Source organism: Miscanthus floridulus, chromosome 5, assembly GCF_019320115.1.
Source record: "Miscanthus floridulus cultivar M001 chromosome 5, ASM1932011v1, whole genome shotgun sequence".
NCBI classification, from domain to species: Eukaryota; Viridiplantae; Streptophyta; class Magnoliopsida; order Poales; family Poaceae; genus Miscanthus; species Miscanthus floridulus.
In genome coordinates this window covers 114,460,257-114,469,412 of record NC_089584.1, presented here as the reverse complement: position 1 = coordinate 114,469,412, position 9,156 = coordinate 114,460,257, and positions in this window count along the sequence as shown.

Below are 9,156 nucleotides of genomic sequence, written 5' to 3'. Positions count from 1 at the left end.
AAGCCAACCGGGAGGCTAGAGAGCATGTAGGGCTGCCACCTCTTTCTCTAGTTCAGTCACCATCGAGGTTTGATGACCTCCCTAGTCTTTCTAAGACAGATTCAGAGGATGAGGATGAGGAGGAGGAGTAGCCAGAGCTTGCTCCTCACACGAGTTTGAGGTCCACCTTGCAGTCCATGAGGAGGAGCACCAGGCGTGAGCGTCACACTTCGACCACTCATCACCAAGGGAGGGCAGTGGTGTCTTCTTCTTCTTCCTCCTCCGACGACAACGATGATGATGGTGGAGAGGAGGACGTTGCAGGTGCTAGTGGAGCTACTGGTGGGGATGATGTCGATTGGGACACCATCCAAGAGGATGAGGAGTGAGTGTTGGTCTTTCTTCTTTTCTTCTCTTTTTGGTGCTTTATGCCAAAGGGGAGAAAATTAGAGGGGTCAACAACTTTTTCGACGCCATGGAGAGGAGGTTGCTGTAGTTAGAGTCATGTTCGTATCCGTTTAGAGTAGTCTTCGTTAGGTGAGAGTTTGAGAGTCCATTAGAAACTCTATTTATGTAATAATGCTACTTAAGTACTTTATATATGTGTAGGATATGGACATATATTAATCTATGATGTCACTTGTGATACAATTGTACTAGAATGTATATCTTTATATGTATCACATGTTGTGTGGTGTCTATTTTGATCTGTGTTGTAACAGTGTGGCAGTGCCGCACCTAGCTGTAACAGCAAAATATGTTGTTCATAAACTGTCATTCGCATCACGTTTTACATACCTGACATAGTATGCAGCACCCCACAGGAGCATGGATGTATGGGGAGCCCCATCACTTTCACTAAAATGTGAATCTTGGCTTCTTATGCCAATTTGAGAAGTCAATTCTTTTTTCACACATTTAGGAAGAGGCTCTACACCCATGGCTCAAAAAATCTCAGTATTTATTTCATATATTTTGTAAGCTCTAATTGAGTTGTCATCAATCACCAAAAAGGGGAAGATTGAAAGTGCAATCAAGCCCTAATTGTGGGTTTTTGTGATAATGACCACGCAATTAGAAAACTAATAAGGTTTATCGAGATGACAAGCAGAGAATTTATATTCGAGGATGCTACATGAAACAGAGGAGTCCCCAATTACAAATGTTGATGGCTTCAAACTCAAAGGAGGTTTAAATTCTTTATATTTTGAATTTGAGTATAGGAAAAGCCATACTATAAAGGGGGACACAATGCTTAAGCTAACATGTGCTACCAAGTGCTCAAACATACACATGCATCCTCAGATTCATAGCCAAGACAGCCTAAACTTTACTATTACCCTTGCTGTCTTGACTGGTGCGGCACTGCCGCACTTGAAGAGAGGCACTGCCGTAGTGTGGCACTACCGCACTTAAGCCACGGCACTACTACGACTTAAATGACCGTTGGGCTGAGGGGGTATTTATACCCATCCTCTTCCTCCCCAATGACTATCTTTTTCCTTCTGCTCATTCCAGCTCATCCAAAATAGAAAAGGAGCTCTCTCTCTCCCTCCATTAGTGACCTTAAGCCCTCAAGCAAATCCATTGATTTCCTCATCAATTCTTGAGAGAAAAGGGTCCAAAACTCGATTAGAGAGCAGCCCCATTGATTCCTCAACTTAAAAGAGCACTTGGTTCACGTTTTGGCCAATGGTTGTGTTTGTTACTCTTGGAGCTTGGCTCCTAGCCGGCTAGAGCGTCGCTCGTAGAGCTTGCCAACTTGTGTGGTAGCCCTAGGAGGTTTATAACCATCTCTTAAAGCTAGTATACTCACCCCTCATCTCAAGAGTTAAGTCTCTTGATTTGAGAACGAGAAAGGGTTGGAAAGCCCTAAGCCTTAGTGGCTAACCTCAATAATATGGAGGTAGGCAAGCCTTGGTGGCGAGCCGAACCATAGGATAAATCATTGTGTCACTTGTGCTTGATTTACATTACTTGTATTTTATATTGTTGGTTGAGGTGATTTCTAGGGTTTCTAGTCGATCTACTTGTGTGTGGTGTTCCTATAACTTCTAGCGCTTGATCTGTGACTATCATACCTACAGTAGACCGAGAAATTTCTCTGATCTAAGTTTTCGTTCACTGATTTTGAACTGTGACTCAAAGTTATCTGCAGGTGCGGCAGTACCGCTGTTCTGGTCTGGCAGTGCCGCAGTCCAGCAATGCTGCCCTCCAGAGCGGCAGTACCACAGGGTGAATTTGATAAAAGTTTGAGTGTTTATTTTGACAGGCATATTCACCCCCTCTAGACCAACCAGAGATCCTACAATATTTATATATCATATCATATCGTCCACATCATTACCTGTGCATTCTTGTATCTTATTTTGCGCTCATGCATATAGGATCGCTAGAAGGAATCACACTCTTGGAGTTTGAGGCAGAGGAGGAGAATTAGGAGGAACCATAGCAGGTAGGACCCAAAAGCGAGGAGCAGGCTCCTGAGGAATTACCAGAGTGCCCCGATCACAGGCCGAACTCCTTTCTAAAAGGCAAGCCCTGAAACATTCTAAGCCTCTTATGTTTTATAAAATATCACTTGAGTCCTTTATGTTTGATGCATTAGGTTAAGAGTTGATTTGGAAACACTTGATGCATAGAACTACCTTGTCCAGATATATACTTTAAACCCTGTGTATGTCCAGGATTGAATATATGCTTAGCCATGCTTAGACCGGTAGAAGTCGGGTGATTTCCTATCACCTGTGAGAACCATGGGATACCAGAGCACGGTTGGCTATATTTGCTATCGTGGAAAAAAACCATGGGATAATGTAATTGGAGGCTGGGCAGAGTCTATGTGTAGGTTGACTTAGGTGATTCCATCTGTGCTGATTAAGGACCACATCGTTGGAGGCCCTCTTATCATTTTGAATACATGTCTCTCACTTAGTTGGTCGGATAACTCATTCTGACCGTAAAGCCGAGTAGCTCAACTCAGATCGGGCCTCGTTCTGCCAAAGTGCGCACTCTGGATGGTAGTAAGGATGTGCGGGGAGCCAGACGTGGCAGGGTAGTCCTGATCGTCCTGGCAGCTGGTTGTCCTTGGTTGTGCGGCGCTGATCGAACCCGTAAAATGTGGACCTGAGTTATACCAAAGGTGACCTAAGGCTATCGTGCTGGTAGACCTGGGTTTGTGTTAGGAATACTGCCTAGCTGGTTGCAATCGATTCGAATCGCCGTCTCTCCCGGATAGTGAGAAACTTGGCGAAGCCCCTTCATCATAGTAATTGGACTATGGAATGTGATGGTTATGATGAACATGGAAAATATTACACCGGTTATGGTTACTATTATTATGCTACTAAATGATATACCACATGTTTGTCATAGGTTAGTTGCTAATCTAGAGATGAATAGCTATAATTAACTTGATGACCGAATAAAATGTATAGCTTAATTAGTGGCTTTTTATGCAAAATGGTGTCAAGCTAGCTCCACTTATAAAGCCTTGCATGATCCTTGGAGTCACTTTGATTTTGGTTTATGATGGGTAAGTCTAGCTGAGTACCTTCTCGTACTTAGGGTTTATTTCCCACTTATTGCAGATAACACAGTATATCATGGATATTGTAAGAAAAACTTTTGTCCCGCCGTGGACAAGGAGTAGGCTCCGGACAAGGCACTTCTATTTATATATCTAATCTATGGTGCTTTTGTGGGTTGTGATCACAGACCGACAAGTATTTGAACAATGATGTGAGATGTTGGTTTAAAACTACTTTGCTTCCACTACTACTTTATTTGAACTTGGTTTGTAATAACTTTAATCGCACTCTGATGTATGACAATGTATTTGTGAACTCTATGTAACATATGGCATGTATGTTGAATCATGTATGATTTTAGTTGTATGTTGGCGATGAATCGAGACCCTTCGTGGTACTCGATGAACTACCGGATTTATATGGGCTCAAGTATGATAGCGCGACCGCTTGCGGACTGCCATTGTACTTATGCTCTTATAAATTGGACGGTTCTGTCACAGGTCAAGCGAGCTGCCCAGGTGCCGCACTAAGTCGCAGCGGCAGGTGCGGCGGCGGCCCCCGTGTCTTCGACGCCTGTCGCCTTCTCTAGATCACAACTTCCGCCGGCGTGTGTGCTACTCGTATCTGGCCACGGTGCACGACAGGGGCCAAGGGCCAAGGTGCGGTTCATCGATTCTGAACTGTCCGTCCATTTTTAATAATTTTGATATGCTACACAAGAGTTTTAGGTGAGATACATAAACACTTTAAAATATTGCATGGTACTTCAATCAGAAAAAAATGACATCTCTTACTTGATTCAGCAATCAGAATTTTAGGACAAAAATGAAAGCAGCACACAATAATTTTAGGAGAGGAGAGATAGAGATTTAGAACTATGGCACTGTTTTTTGGAGACAATGAAAACAACACACATATCTTAGGAGAAAGTAGAGGGAGAAATGGAACCAGTACAATAATCTTTTGAGTACATACTGTGTGCTTACCTTGACAAAATACTTCTTCATCAGTTTCATGAAGATTGAGGCCAGAGTGATGTCCTGTACTGGTGGCCCCTCCATGGACTTCGACATCCTGATCTGCTGCTTGGTGAAAGAGGCAAGGTAAAGCTTCTGGTCCCCCACCTTCACCTACAACCACTACATCTTGTAAGGGACCATCATCTTCGTCTTGAGCAGGTTTGTTGTTGAGATCATGCAACTCCTCTTCTCCCTCTAGTGGTGCGTTCAAGTCTGGTATGGCCATGGATGAGGAATGGTTCAAGTGATGATGGCAAAGTTGTGGCTGTTAGCCTTTATGTACCCCTGGATTAGAAAAATGGCGCCTAAAGTTGTTGTTTGAATTTTTTTGTTTTGGCAAGTGTATGAGCCGGTGTTTTTGGCGCGTTGTATCTTACTAGTGGAAGGCGCGCGCCCTTGCGCGCGTTGGTAGACACAGGTAAGTTCACATTCGAAAATATATATTGAATCTTTAAATGCAGAAACGGAATTAGCAGTCAAATAGATAGGTAAGTAGTTGGTAACATTACACAGCCATAGTATCGCAGTAATGGAGTAGGTAAGAATTTATTTTCAATGAGAAGAGGATTTTTAGAAGCCTCAAAAACATGGCAATGATCATTTGTTAATTAACCTGGAGCTTCAAGGCATGCTAAGGAATCAGTTACAGTGAGAAATTACATGATATGACTAACAGATCATGCCCAGTACCTCACAAGCGAATAAACATCCGATCATATCCCGGAGGAACGGTCATGGACTTTTTATCACAGGCCGAAGAAAGGAAAAAAATGTAAGCAAGTATGCAATGAAATAGAAAAGGCAGAGCTCAGATTAGACAAATGAGGAAATCATCACAGGCAATGACCTCAGGAGTTCAAATTTCATAAGTAAGAGGCAGTTCTAGCTTCATAGTCTGTGATTGAATAGGCAACAAATAACAACTCTCATTGGCACACATGTGTGAGAAATTTATGTGTAAGCAGAAATCAAAGTGTACTCGGAACAAAAAGAAACGGGAGAACCCAAAAAGTGATCACCAACAATGATCAGAGGCATACAAACAGGGGCTCAGATTGGACAACTATAAGTGTTTTGACATCAAAGGCAATGATCATAAGCAAGCATGACCAGAAAACCAAAGGCAATGAATAGGTTAGACAAAAGGAGAAAGCATCAATGGCAATGATATCACAAACTGTACATTTCCAAGGGGTTCCGTCAAGGAGACGGCATCCACGTCAGGTAGAGAAACGTGTACCATTCCATCCACCTCAGTAGTCAGTTAACAGGCTGAAAAGAGATGGAAAAAAATAGAATCAACACTATTCATGACCATTGCCTGAGCCATGAAAATAATAGGTAGATGTAAAGGAAGAATGGTCATAGCTCCTGAACATTGCCTGAGTTACCAGGGAAAAAAAGAAAGAGATGTAAACTGTTTAATGGTAGCCCATGACCACTGCAAATCAGACATTAAACATGGTTTATGATGCAATCATGACAGCAGCAGCCCATTCGCTGAAAATTAATCCAACAGCAAAGGATACGCCAAAAATAATAAGCAATCATCACAGCGCGGTCATCATTGCACATGAGGACAACGCAAAGGAAACACCAAAAATTATAAGCACTCAAGTGTAGTTTCTGCAGCTGACCAAAAACATATAAAGACCAATAACGCAAAGGGAAATGAGGTTGAAGCCTGAAAAAAACACATGTAAGTTTTTTTAGTCCAGACTTGAACAGCAAAGGATACACCAAAAATAATAGAATAAATACTATTCACGACCATTGCCTGAGCCATGAAAATAATAGGTAGATGTAAAGGAAGAATCGTCATAGCTCCTGAACATTGCCTGAGTTACCAGGGAAAAAAAGAAAGAGATGTAAACTGTTTAATGGTAGCCCATGACCACTGCAAATCAGACATTAAACATGGTTTATGATGCAATCATGACAGCAGCAGCCCATTCGCTAAAAATTAATCCAACAGTAAAGGATACGCCAAAAATAATAAGCAATCGTCACAGCGCGGTCATCATTGCACATGAGGAAAACGCAAAGGAAACACCAAAAATTATAAGCACTCAAGTGTAGTTTCTGCAGCTGACCAAAAACATATAAAGACCAATAACGCAAAGGGAAATGAGGAGGATACACCAAAAATAATAAGCAATCATCACAGCGCGGTCACCATTGCACATGAGGAAAATGCAAAGGATACATCAAAAACTATAAGCACTGAAGCGTAGTTTCAGCAGCTGACAAAAAACATATACAGACCAATAATGCAATGGGAAATGAGGTGGAAGCCTGAAAAGCATGGAAAAGCACATGTAAGTTGTTTAGTCCAGACTTGACGACAGGAATGGCAATACATCTTGGAACACCAAAAGAATGTAGAAAGAGGAGGTTCTGTTGCACAAGACAGGTGACAATACCAATTATCATAATGACAAAAAAGATAGTACAGTTATTCAGTGCTCGTACGCTGAAATAATCTGAAGTAAGGAGGGATTTTAGGTCTAAATATTGCTAGCTCAGTTAATACATAGGAAACATAAAGGGTTGTGGGGTTCAAGACGGGAGACACCTATCTGTCAAGTTGGAACAGCTAATCAGCACCGAAAATGAACATAGAAGAGGAACAACACAAGCACAGACATTGAAGGTCAAACCGTAGAACAGAAAAGGAAGCCAATTTAGGTCTGTTCTTTTACAAAATTAACACCCCAATTTAGCCTATGTAGCTTATGGTAATCAGAACCTTCCAATTGTACACCTCTTGGTGGAGAAACATGAATTCGGTTTGTTGCAAATTCCATATACCAAAGTTATATTAAGGCTGTAAACTTATACCTCAGATTCAAGCGACAGAGTTGACATTAGGTAAGAGCAAAATCATATTTCAGATAGAAAAGCCATATTCATTGTCAGAACCATAGGATAGGAATCAAAGAATGAAGCCAATGCATAGGTATAGCCTAGAAATTTAAGGCAAAAACTGACCCTGATATTGCAGTTCACTAAGTAATAAATTACCTTGCTAGTAAGCCCAACTGCAAATACATCATTGGCAATAGGGTGCGCTCAGTAATAGAACAACCGATAAACTGTATGAAGCAAAGACATCATTGACAATGGATGTATGCTGACTAACAAATGGATAAAAATGTGCAACTAATATAACGACATTACCACCACAAAGGCACCAAAAATAGCAAGATTCATGGAAGAATGAAATAATTATGTAATCATCATTGCACAATTCCACTGTCTCAGTCTAAAAAAGATCATCACTGCACAATCCCCAAGCCTCAGTACATAACATGAATGAAACAATTAATCATCATTGTTCAGGGAAGGATATCAGTTCTGCATAGGAGGAAGGGGAGGGAGAAGGGGAGAGAGCACACCCCGGAGTATAGGGTTTGGCCCATCCGGCATGGTACCTAGGGTTTCGCCGACCAGAGAAGCACACGCTTCCCCGGCGGGAGGAGACATTGAGGAGACCGCACGGACGATGGAGGACATGGAGGGGGCCGTCGGGCTCCACCCGCGCCGGCGCGCCGCCGCCTCGCGCCGGCTGCCGCCTCAGGAGGGAAGGGGAGAAAGGGAGAGGAAGGGGAGAGAGGGAGGGAGGGAGGAGGAGGAGGAGGAGGGTGGGCGGCGCTGCCGCGGATGGCTCGCAGCAGCCGCCATCGCGCATGCCCGCGTCGGAGAGCGAGGGCGAGAGGGAGAGCGAGGAAGAGAGAGGAAGGGGGAGAAGCGGGAGCCACGGCCGTCCGCACGGCTAACAACCTGGACGGCGCTGGGAGGGCGGCAGATGGAAGCTTGAGCTGGGCACGGAACCGGCGAGGTCGGCGACGGCGAGCAGAGGCGGGCGGCGGCTCTGAGGAATCGGGTGAGGACGGAACCAACGAGAAGAGTGAGGAAGAGACGGTAGAAGCTGGAATCCCAGGTATATATATGCCGGAACGCTGCTACTGCACAGAAGCCAATAGCGTACGTTGAGGACAGAAGGGAGCGGCCAGGAGCCAGGCGAAGTCGCAAAGTAGAATCAGAAGCCGGCTGTAGTAGAATCTTCTGGGCCGTCGGATTGAAAGATCCAACGAGGTAGAAAATTTCGGCGACGTGGACGGTGTCTCCTTCTTGGAGTCACCTCCGGCTTGTTTGGGTTAATGCCGTCCATGAAAAATTCAGTTACGAGTGGGCCCTTGTTTAGTTACCCAAAATGCAAATTTTGGCACTATGTAAAAAGAAGATTCTCCATCACATCAAACTTGCGGTACATGCATGAAGTACTAAATGTTGACGAAATCAAAAACTAATTGCACAGTTTGGTTGTACTTTGCGAGACAAACGTTTTGAGCCTAATTAATCAACGATCGGACAATTATTACCAAATACAAACGAAAAGCTATAGTGCGCTACAGTGCGCCTGACTTTCAGGGGGCAACTAAACGCGCCCTGGGTAGTGCATGTGGAAACGTGAAAAGTTGTGTACTTACATTTGTTTATGCAAAAATACTTGTGAGTGGGAAGGAGTACCAAGTAGCTCATTAATGAGCATGTCATCTCAATAAACAGTAGTTTCATGATTGCTTATAGGGCTATTGTGGTCTTTTACCATAATCCTTAGGGGG